The following is a 12,771-nucleotide window of genomic DNA, read 5'->3' on the forward strand; positions in this document are numbered from 1 at the left end:
TAACTTGGGACCACATCCTTCCATCAGTAGAAATAACTCAATGTTTTCTGAAGAAGTAGAAATCACATCAGTAGAGAAATTTCCTTGTTGCCGGTTGTGCTTTTTTTCAGCCAGAGTTTGGATTATTTTAATGAGCACCTCATGATGCATTAGTGAGCATGAAGTAACTGAGACTGCAGGATGAATGTTTTTTTGCTCGTAGTACTTTATCGCAGCATGTCCACCCTACACATGTGGTGGTAATACAGAGACAGAAAGTACCAATTGAAAAGCAGTATTAAAACCCCTGACGAAGACTTTAGAGTAAAATTATCAAGGAATTTGCAAATAATACACAAACAAGAATGTAAGGGTATAATTAAAAAAACAAAAACAAAAACATAAAAAATCTTTCAAAACCTCACTTTAGCAATACCTCTATCATTGAAACCAAATGGTGTTTTTATAATCCATCATGCATTACTACTTTTTTCCCCTTTGCTTGTCTATACTAAATTGCTGCACTATTACTACTTTTTATTTTATCCCATATAAAGTGCTGCAATGTAAAGGATATGTATTTTAGAAATATTTTTTGTGGACTGGATCTTTGTCTTTTTCCTCTTTTGACTAATTTGATTGTACCCTGAGTCTTGTAAACTATTGTTGCTGTATTTTTCTATACTGGAATGATTTCTACAATAATTTCAGGCTAAAAAGAAAGAAAAAAACCCAACAAAAACAACTGGCATCACCTTCACAGAAGAGACTTCTCACGTTGTATTCTTTCATTTCTCTGGTTACAATATTTTTATGCGTCACTGTACTTGAATATCTAAATCTCTTGGTCTTGCACAAGATAAAGTTGGAGTCTGATGACTTAGAAAGACTAGGAGCAGATTCTTTCATTTTTCCACAATTACATTAAAATTAACATCAACAGCTAGGGTCTAGAACAGTGCTTTTGTCTTTTAGCAGTTAAATATTTACTCAATGAATATATTCTCTACAATGACATAAGGATTTGTTTTGGTTTTGATGTGTTCATATTATACAGTTAGTAAGTCTTTTACCATTTGAAAAACAGGGATGCTGCTTTTTAAGTACTTTTGCTTTTTACTTTCACATCTGCATAGGTTCCTAAAAATAATTTACTATTTTTCAGTTGACCGCTGGTTATTTTATAAGTATGCCAGTTACAATTATTCCTTCTTTTCGTTCTTTTCTAGTCTTAACAATTAATCTGTGAACTTAATAGTTTTGTGTTATGTGCTTTGTGAATCTCCTGCCTTTTTGTAAAAAAAAACATTTTCTTAAGTTTTCTTTTTTGTGTTGTGCTATTTAAGTACTGATAGCTAGTGAAATAGAGTTTATTCTTCTAGTTGAAGAATAGTTATTGAAATCTGAATAGTTTCTAGATTTTGCTGAGGATTTTTTTCCATGCTACTAAATATTAGTCCTTTGTGAAAGATATCTTTACTTCTGAAACTAATGAAGGTTGCTGTTGACTGTGGTTGTTAATTGAAATAAGCACTATTTGTCACAACTAACAACTGTGGTTGTTAATTGAAATAAGCTTTTATTTGATTTTATTTTTTTAAACAGTATGTTATTTTAAACAATGACGTACAATTTTGTTTCATTAAGTGCTGTTCACTTTTAGAAGTGATGGGAAATGGAAAGTGGAGTTCTCACTTCTCAGCCATCATTTATTGAGGAAAACAATCTCATCAAATGATATAGTTAAAAGAAGGAGTACACTCAGGCATCATTGCAAACAGATAAGGAAATGATACGGTAGCTTCAAATAGGAACACTGTGAGGTTAACCATAGATCAGCATTTATTCTACTTTTCCAGGTACAGAATTTGTCATAAAATTGCCACTGTTGTTCACTATCAAGTGCATCTTAATGATGGGACTAAACCAGCATTACAGCCTCAGAAGAGGCAGTCAGCCCTTTTGATCTTAGGCTGGTACATGTAGGATGAGGCAGTAACAGAGAAAACCTGGTACTTGCAAAAGAAATGTTGAAAACCCTTTGACCTGATCTGCCTTGACATATATTTGCTCTTGAAGTCCTTCCCCCTGAGAAATGAAGTGGTTCATGACATGTGTCCTGGATGACAATCTACCCACACTTGGGGCTTGGGGTCAACATCATACAAGAAGAAATTGTGAAGATGCTGGCTTTATCTCACTGTTCATATTGCACAGCCTGCTCGACCTCTGCTCCATCCATGGCATCCCTATCTGTCAGCAGTTCAAACTGGACGATGCATTCCTGTCTCCAGAGAAAAAGTCATGATTTTCCAATAAAGCACACAGCTTTGCTGAAAAGCATGGCTGCTGGTAACCTACAGTTACCGCAATAGAGTCACAGGACATCCTGTACATAAACATCTGTAAATCTCCTTGCCAGGAGCAACTAATCTCTCTGTCACCAAGGAGATAACCTCTGCCAGTTCGATTGAAAACCAGAAACAGATTGCTCTGCTCAACAAACCTTTAGCCTGTATTTCACTTCCACTGTGGCAATCTTTCTTCTAAGGTATTCTCTACTGCATTATAAAGCAGATCAGTCTAGGTCTTTTTGGTTTTTTTATTTTTTGTTGTTAGGTTTTTGTTTTGTTTTGTTATTTTATTGCTTCATGGCTTTAGAAGGTATTAAATGAAAGATCTAGTGTTGAGGACACTGAACAGGACTAAATTCATATTCCACATGTAATTTCATTTACCTCTGTGGGAAAACTAACTAACATAAAGCTCTATGTGCCTGTTCATATTTGCAGGATCAGGCCAGGAGTTACGTTACAGTTTTCTGCAGTTCCTGTTAGTTGTCTACTTAATGCACCTAAAGCTGTAAGGTTGATTCACCATGAAGTGTTGGAAAGAACAAATATTGGGTAAGATTCCATTTTCAATTACACTCCTCTGAATTGGTAGAATCTCTACTGTAACAGAGGCTTTTCTCAGGTTTTTCACTTTATCTACTTTTTTGCCCTACAGTTGCCTGTCTAAGTGCATTTGTCAAAAATTATCATGGGAAGACTTTCAAAGATTTGAAAAACAATCAGGATTTATGTAATATTCAGACAGATTTACGGAAGATATATCCACTCTACAAGAGAGAACCAAACAGCCCTCATCTTTGGAGGCCCAGAGGAGGTTGGCTCTGCACACTTTCAAGCACTACTTTGCCCTGGCCCCTGAGATGAGGTGTGACAGAGTTCATGTCAACAAGTTAAGAGTGTAAGACTGTAATTCATTGCTGGAATACACTGTCAGCAAATGATTGTTACTTCCCAAAAAAAGAAAGAGTTTTTAGACTGCACTTTAAAATATCGACTTATTATTCTGATAAGGAATTTTTATTATAAGGAACATTTATTATTCCAATAATAAATTCCATCATTACAGAATAAACTGTGTCTAGTGAGCACAGCTTAGTCCTTATTATACCTACAATTACCTAAAAATTAAAAGTTATCTTTGTGCAAAACAAACCAAAACCAAATTTTACAGGAAAGCACTCCCATAATACACGGTAAATTTCAGCATGTGGACTTCCAAGTGGTTAAGATAGGCCTTAAGAAACAGCAGTCTTGGAATTTATTAAACTGTGTTTACTTTTAATCCTTTTTTATTTTCTTCTTAGGTTTATATTACGTGACTCAAAATCTTCTTCAAACATCTGAGACAATACTCAGTTGTATCACACAGGTATGTGAATCTGGAAATTCAATATATTTAAAAATTAAAGGACATTTGCTGAGCTCAGTGCAAGTACAACAGTTACATCAGCTAAGAATTTTCCTCACACTGTTCGAGAGGAAATTAGACTTCAACAACATTATGAGAGAGTATTCATTTTTCTGCATGGCTCATTGCATACTAACACATTAACTAATAGTACAAAATAGCCTAATTTTCTAAGAATGACTGTAGCAATCAATATTTTTACATTTGTCTGAGGGAAGAAAAAAAAAGCAAAGTGAAGCAGAAAGTGAGTGAGAGCTTTTGTATTAATTCATCCACCTACTGATGTGTGTACATAGGGATTCCTTGCAGCTATAATTTCTGAGAGCACAGGAATTTACAATAGATTGTCAAAACTGTCACAAAGCTGTCACAACAAAAATACTCAATTTCATTTTATTATAGCATGAAAACCTTATCAGAAAAGGCTTGTTTAAAAAGCCACAATAAATTCCTAACATATATATTTATTTGAATCACCTCAAGTGTGAATTGGCTGTTTCCTTAATACTCTTTAGTTCATCTGTAAATTGATCCAAATAGACCCAATTCTATCTCTCAGAACTTATTGTATCAAAGGTACTGAACCAGCAGATGAAGGCAAAATTTTAATTTACATTTTCGTTGACCCTTTCAGCACTCTTACAATATATAGAAAGATGTACCTTTGTGCTAAAATATGGTCACTGGCCCAAGAGGCCTACAAAATAAACACAGAACAAGGAGCAGAGAAATTTAGATGGTTGAGAAGATAGTAAACATAATACAGTGCTGATCAGCAGGTTTGGTAGTGGCTTCTGTGAATTACAGAGATCAAGACAAGTGGCAGTGTTACTGGATTAGAGAAAAAAATTGATCTGGCTCTCCTCACGTTGGTCTTGTATTACAGACAAAATAAGGGAAGAAATGTGGAAAACACAGCTTAAGATTTATTTAGTTTGGGTAGAAGAAATAGTTTTAAAGTAGATTTTATTCCTCTAAATGAAAAATTATTAGAGAATTAAAAGAAATGGAAAAGGATTTAATTTCAAAAGAGAAACAGACACACATATTAAGAAGAAAGGTCTAATAGGCTGTGTCAAAAGCAGCAGAGAAATCAAGAAAAGTAATAGAAAAGTAATTCTGATTTCTGTTTAGGGAGAAATCATTAGAGATAATGGGGAAAAGAATTTTATTAAAGCCTGTTTAGAAAAAGTAGAAATTAGAGAGAGGAAAACTATTGTGTTGATATTTAGAGCAAAGAAAGAAATAGAAAAAAAAGTTTTATGTCAAGCAAAAACAAAACCTTGTGTTAATTTATGTTTACAAAAGTAGAGAAAAAAATGTAGTGTAGAATCAATTTGCATTTATTTTAAGTTATATAGTTCATTTGGTCTAGTGTTCCATTGTTGGGTTAATTTTTTTGGGTATCTTTTTACTTTTTTATTATTGTTTTTTGTGTCTTTTTTCTTTTTTTCAAATGACAAGTTAGTTTAAAGATGGAATTCTAGCACTCTAAGTAATGAATAAAACTAGTGCATTTAATTAAAGAGGTCATTAATACATGGCCATCCAGATAGAGTTAAGGTTGTATTCTTTAAAAAAAAACAGCTAATGAGATTATTGTGTTTTGATCGAAATGAGCCAGAGGACAAAGAAAAGTTTTATAAAAACTATCAAAGAAGAGGATAGATATTAAGCTCAAGGGAAGCTTTTGGAAAAGTAATGACATAAATTAAATAATTAATGGTATTACAGAAAAGCAGAGAAGAAACTTCTGTAGCTCTGATTGACAGGGAAAGAAAGTTCATAAGAAATAAAATCAGAAGAGAGATTGTAAGAGAAACCGAGAGATGCCAGAAAGTGATTTTATATTTTTTTTAACTCTCTCCTGAAAAGAACCAGTAAGCTTTGTGTAGGGACAGAGGCAGGAAAAGGGGTCCTTGAAAGCTAGTCTGGCACATGAAAGGTTTTTAGAGCTGTCAATGTATGACCTGCTAGCTCAGAGCAGGAAACAAATGACAGAGAAAGGGAAGTGTTACTAGTGCAGAATGCTACTCAGAAGTAGTGGTAGAAATAGTAGGTCTTCAGATTTTGCAAGGACTGTGAAGTAGAAGAAATATATTCTGAGAGAAAAACTGAACATGAAGGAGTGGGAAATACGGACACATTCATTAATCATACTACAGGGGGGAAAAAATAGGAGCTAGGACAGGGAGAAGAAAGCAAAGAGAACACACAGAAAATCAGCAGTGGTGGTGAAAGCATGAGTGGAATATTGTTGGACAATGCTGAAAGAAGCTGATTCATGCCCGGAGTGGAAAAAAAAAAATCAAAAGGCAAATAAGAGGCCAGTGGTTTAAGAGATACTCAACTAGCTTTAAATAAGCAGTACTGCTGTGTGGTGTTATTACTGGAGTTCTGGAAGACGGTATTGTTAGCACTCTGATAAACAAGGACAAGTCAGCCCAGGTGAATAATAAACTGTTGAATAGCTCACTTGAGCAGTGAATCAGAAATACTGTGTGGTTGAGAATACCCATTGTTGTATCAATGAATCTTTTATTAATCAAAAAATGTGATCCAAACCCATAAAGCAAATAAAGCACTAAGTATGAGAAGATTTCTAGCTAAAATTTAGAAAAAATATCAGAGTGGAAAAATGAAGTTTGAATCCAAACTAAATTTATCTAAAGGAAGAAGATATTATAAGGAAAAGATTAACTCATAAGTACCATTAGGCCACTGCATCATAAAATAATAAATGTTCAGTAAACCTACAAAGTAAAATATTTGTAAGTAATATCGAAGTGTGTGAAGGTACATGAACTTGTTCTTCAAAAGGATTGTTGCATCTGTCTTTCTTTCTCCCTGAAGTTTTATATAAGCAAATTTTTCCATCTGATGTTGCTAGATGAAATAAGAGAACAGTCAAACCAACTTCTATCAAAGCACTAAATGTTACCTTAAGTTCCTACATTTTACAAGTTAATGAAAGAGACATGCATACCAAATTAATTCTTACAATCAATTACATTAGACTACACTTATGGAAAACATATTTCCTTTAGTTGTTTAATTTTTCTTTGCAGCTTTGTAATATTAGCTTTCTTATTTAGTCATGAGAGTTATTATGAGTTATGTAGAAAAAAGACAAATCAGAAAATACATTTGGATACACTTCTCTTGAACATGGTGTGACAAATCAAATGCTGCTTTTACCCTGCAGAAAAGGTTGCATGACTGTTTTTCAGTACTGGTTCTACACTAGGAACTAACTAGCTTCATCAACAAAATTAATATTGTGGCTATACTTATGCCACCACGATGAAGTTGAAATACTGAATACATTTGCAGCATGAAGCACTCTGATAAAATGAAATAGGAAATTTTAGAAAAACAATGGATGCAAATAGATTGAGAGAGACTTAATATGAATATTCACTTAACTGGGTTGTTTCACAATGATGCCTCATTTGAGTTAAAATCATAATTCTGTGTTTTGTGAATTGTTTTGATTAGATGAATTAAATTAATTTATTATGACAGCATACTTATATTTTCTGATTTGCTGCTCCTTTAAAATATTTAATGACTGATTTTATGATGTTTTACTTCGTGTCATGAGTGATATTACTCTAGTTAATGGGCCAGCTTTTGATGAGGCAGTCAGAGGTACCCAACAAAAACGAATCTTGGACATCTAAAAAAAAATGTATATTTTTATCTTTCAACCTCATTTAGCTTTTAATTCTTTCTATACATGAATTTTCTCTTTTTTATGTCTGAAAGAGGTTGTTGAATTTGAGAATGCAGTAACATGCAAATAACAAATGTCAGCCAAAATATTAATTTAGTGGTAAGAAGTCTAGAGATAAATGTTTAGATTGTTTTGGTCACTTGCTTGAGAACTTTCAGCAAATGTGCCCAAATTAAGCAGAATCCAGCCATCTATCTCTTTGAAGATACTCTATTGTATAAAAGGAACTTTGAAAAGTATTTGACTCAATGAAGACAAAAATTATAGTCCAAGAATGGACTCCAAAACAGAATATTTTTTGTAGCATATGCTAAGTCTCCTACATAATGTAGTAATACATAAGTGACTATTACAGACCTTCAAATAACAGGTGTCAGGATAAGAGATTCATGGAATAGTTTGGGTCAGAAGGGACCTTCAAAGGTCATCTAATCTGACACCCTGAAATGATCAGAGACATCTTCAATTAGACCAGGTTGCTCAAAATTCCATCCAATGTGGCCCTGAACCCTTCCAGGGCTGAGGCACCCACAACTTCCTTGGACAATATGTTCTACTGTCTCACCATCCTAAAGAATTTTTCCTTACATCTAGTCTAGAAAGAGTCTTCCATTCCTCTTCCATTCATTCCTTTCGTTTAAGCTACTGCCTTCATCTTGGCAGATGGATGATACTGGATCCCGTTGACCTTGGGGTTTTTTTGTTTGGTTGGTTGGTTGTTTTTTTCTGATGGCTGTTCCCGTTCCTGTTTCAGGGAGGGCGAGGCAGGATCCCATCCATTTAATCTTCCTAAGACTCCCTCATGCACTTAACCCTTCTATTTCCCCTTGTAGCTTTGCCACTAGGCTGAGCAGATGATCTGTGCAGAGCAGATCACCTCACACAGCTGCTCTCACTGCTGCCATCCATTCACACAAAAGGCTCTGGCACTGCCTGCAGCCTGAACCCTGGGTGCTCACACCTTTCTGTGGGAGCTCTGTCTGGGCTGCCACATCCATTCTGGTGAGTGCCAAGGATGTTGCTTTCTGAAGGGCAGACATTACAGATAAACCCCTTCTGAGAGAGTGATGACCACCAACTGGACTCATCTCTCGAGCTGGTAGGGTGACTTTGGCCTTCTTGAGTGCCCTTCCATGCAAGCAGCTGAACTACTTCCTGGCTGGCACACCACAGTGTGTTCATAACTCTCCCAGTTGCTTGTGCTCCCTTGGCCACTTCTGATAGGTATGGAGGTGGCCACCATTGCACTGGCAATACCCAGGCCTCCTCAACATTTCATGTGAGAACTGCTGGCTTCTGTTGTGTTTCTCAGCTGCCCTGGTGCTTCCCTGCCTGAGAAAAACCTTCTGTATACCAGGATCTGCCAGGGCTGAATTCAGAGCACCTCCCCTCAGTGGCATCTGAAAATCCCTCTTAGAGTTAGAAAGCACCATCTGGCAGCAGTATTGTTTTGAGCTATAAATGATATATCTCAAGATTTTCCCTGATGTACAGTTCTACTTGGAAAATGCTACACCTGTTACAAGGAGCAGTATAGCATAGAGATTTAGTTCCATTTAAAAATGCAAATCATTTAACACTAAAAGTAGCATAACACAGGAAAATTACAGTTATAGCTCTGCAGTTGCTAAAGGTTGTTGACATAAGCTTTTTGTTAGCAGAAAATCTTGTATGCAAGAGAATTAAGAGCTCATGAAAGTTTTTTGATTGAAATCCTTAGAGGCTAAAGTCTAGATCTGGGAGAATTCACCTGGCCATTGCTATTTTAGTGTTGATAGAATTTTTGTAAGGATGGAATCATAGAATTTGAGGGTCTGGAAGAGACCTTAAAGATCATCTTGTTCCAACCTCCCTGCTATGGCCAGGGACATATTTCACTAGACCAGGTTGCTCAAAGCCCCATCCAGCCCAGCCTTGACTCTTTTAGAGATCTGGTTTCACATCTCATTATCCTTCTGTTTCAATCAGTGACAGATTAAATTTATTTTTTTCTTCAACTATAGTCTGTTTTTCCTGTGACCACAATTGGTGAGTGCACCATTCTTGTCCTGACTGGCAAGCCTTTCAAGATATTTTCCCTTCCTGATCCCACCATGAGGAAGGACTGAGAAAGAGAGTGGGGATGTGGTTTGTTGTCAGCTTGGCCTGACCCATGGCAGTCATGCTGCACCAGAGATACAAATAAGTCATGATGCCATTGAAACTAGGAAGGAGCAAAATCTTAAACAGTGGTCTAAGCATGGTGGTTCTTCATCACTGTCACTTTCTGCTCACTACAATAATTATATATGGGAAAAGCAGATAGGAAAAGTGGACAGGAAAAGGGATGTCTGAAATATATTGCATGGAAATGCCTGACAAGACAGACTACAATCTGGTACATCTACTACTATCTCAGAGATAATGATAAATTAAGTAGATATAATTTAACTGTGTAACAAAGCATATGTCTCTATTGATCTAAATATATCAATGTAGAAACTAGCTAAGTCATGGCAGCGCAATATGTGTACTGCCACAGGAGTGTTCCAGGAGAACAGGAAGCTATTATAAAAGATAAATTCTGTTTTGGAAAATTATATTTCAGTCTACTATGTAAGCACTTTTGAGAGAGCTCTTCTGGGTATTTGTCAGGGAAATAACTTTGTAAGGCTTTGTCAAGACCTTTACAAGTGTCTTGTGTTTTTCACATTTGAAAAGTCTGATTTAAACTTCCTTTGTCACTCAAAATTACTTTTGTGTTTTCTTTGCACAGTTCAGAGTAGTGGGTGGGATGTCAGGATTTGTATCATCTTTTTTTTTTTCTTTTCAAAGAACCTCCAGTTCCTTTGTGAACTGATAACTCAATCAGTAGTTTCTTTCTATACTAAACAACTTTAAAAAGAGAAGATAAGCTGCTCATAACCATTCCCACTCCTACACATGTATTACGGAGGTGATGAGTGGAAATAATTTTGCCATCTTGTATAAGTCTGTGTTAACTAAAAGCTATTGTTTTTCACATTAAACAATTACAGCTGGAAATTACAGCATATGTTGGGTCAAAGGGATGTGAAAACATCTTCTGTGCTCTTTATAATTCCCCTGAATGTCTTATGAAATTATAGAGCTTGTATTTTTGGATCTGCCACCTCACTCAAAAAGATTTTCTATAAAGCTAAGAAGTTTTACTTTAAATGGTGAATTAATAAAATCATGCTACTTTGTATGTTATGATTATTAAACATGGATAAAATAAAAATGCCCTGGCCATGGAATCTGACTACTTTGTTAGAAGATTTTGTTTCCTACCCCACATAAGTAAAATGACATATGGATGGAGAATAAAATATGAAAGTCCCATACATTGTTCTGTAATTAATTTATGTAAATGCTGTTTCCTTGGGGATTATTTTGAGTGAATAATCCAAGAGAGGACACATAAATCTAAACTTCTGAGAAGCTTTATTCAATTTATTACACAATCAGTGGCTCTTTTGAAAATGTTTAAGTAGCTTTTGACACAATTTCTCATACTCAAAATATAGCTTAAGGATATTTTGTGAGAATGATTCAGTTAGATTTTTGTCATTCTAGAATTTTAATATTCTGTAATTCTGTAATTTCCTGTAATTTTTTTCAGTGTTGTAAAATAGATATTCTAGAACATAAAAAACATTGTTATATGTTGTCTACCATAAAGAAAATACAGAAAGTTGGAAGCTAAGAAAATTAAAGTCAACCCACCCTCTCACCCTGCCAAAGCCCATTTTCATTTTGCATTCATCTTCAGGGAAAAAGGGATAGAAAACCCTCTGTAAGTACTGGTTATCGGTGTGACTGTGACACTTTTATCCCTGTAAACTCACCTAAAGGTTGAAGGTGCAAATATACAGCTGTCATTATATCTAGAATTAGACTCCAGATATTAAAATCACTTCTGCTACTGATTCAAAACTTCCTTTGTCTACAATAAAATGAACCCTGTTAGAATATGTTTCCACTGATTTATTGTTTGACATGGAAATGTGAATAGCTGTGTACACTTATTAAGGCAAAAAGAACTCTCTGTATAAATTAAGTGTTATTTTTGTGACTTTGCTAGGTATTGATGCCATATTTTATAGTCTTGAGCAGTTAGTTTAAAAAATATGTTTTTTCAAAGACTAAGTGTAAGGGCTAGAGAATTCAACGTTTTGGGCAGAAAAAACTTGGAAGAAAAATATTATACCATCACTGGAAATCAGTAAATATTTACTGTTCCCATTTGACAGTGATCCAAAAGGAATCTTTCCAGACTCTAGAGACAGAAATGAAGCCAAATGTTTTCCGTGTTTCTAGGGACTAGAAGGCCTGAAATATTTATCTTTATTTTTAAAGAATAAAGTTAAACCCTGTGCTAAGTACAACTTAGAAGAACGAAGTTCCTGTCTGTTTCTTGATACAAATGGTTATTATGAAGCCAAGTTATTTTTCCCCTCATCTGTGAAGCTGTGGAAAAATGGATTCAGTAATGGGTCTTTCAATGAGGAGTACTTACGTTCTGACATTTGATGAGGACTACTGTTTTCCAAATGTAAATGGTTATTGATTTGCCAAAAAGGGTCCAACTTAGAAGTCTAAGAGTGTTGCACAGCTAGGAAGAAACTGAAAACCCAGCCAAGTCATTCATACTGCTCCTGGAAGTCATGAACCTGAAGAAAAGCCTGATTTTTTAACTTGTTTTCCAGTAATTTTTCTTTTCATAATTTTACAAGTTTAATAATGAATATCAATATAAAATTTAGAGTATAGATTTTTACTACAATAGCAGCTATCCAGAGTGCCTTCTAATGTTCAAAATCTCAAAAGCAGCAAAGGAGCAATGGTGAACTTGCATGTTATTTTATTTTGAAAGAGATTCTTATATTAGTGGCATAATTTATCCCATCACAATATTTTTTAAATAAGACTGAAGTACTGCTTTGCAGACGTTACTGACACACCATTTCTTAACCTCTGGTTTTAGATTTAGAAAACAAAATGTCATCATTCTTATACTGAATAGGAATGAATTCTTGGAACAATAAAGTTTGATGTGGTTATTTGAAGTTTAAGTTATTTTCAAGAGACTGATAGTGTCAGAATGCACTATCACAATGTCACTGTGGAATTAGGAAAATTATCATCTGTGGTTCTGTGATTCTGACCTATTCCAATGTGTAACTGATCCATGGAATTTTCTAAAGCTAGTGTTATAATGCCTATGCTTTTAAAAGTTATATAGTGATCCAACAGTGTAACACAGGGTATAAGAATGCTGTGGATAAAAGTAT

Source organism: Calypte anna, chromosome 2 (genome assembly GCF_003957555.1).
Source record: "Calypte anna isolate BGI_N300 chromosome 2, bCalAnn1_v1.p, whole genome shotgun sequence".
Lineage (NCBI taxonomy): Eukaryota > Metazoa > Chordata > Aves > Apodiformes > Trochilidae > Calypte > Calypte anna.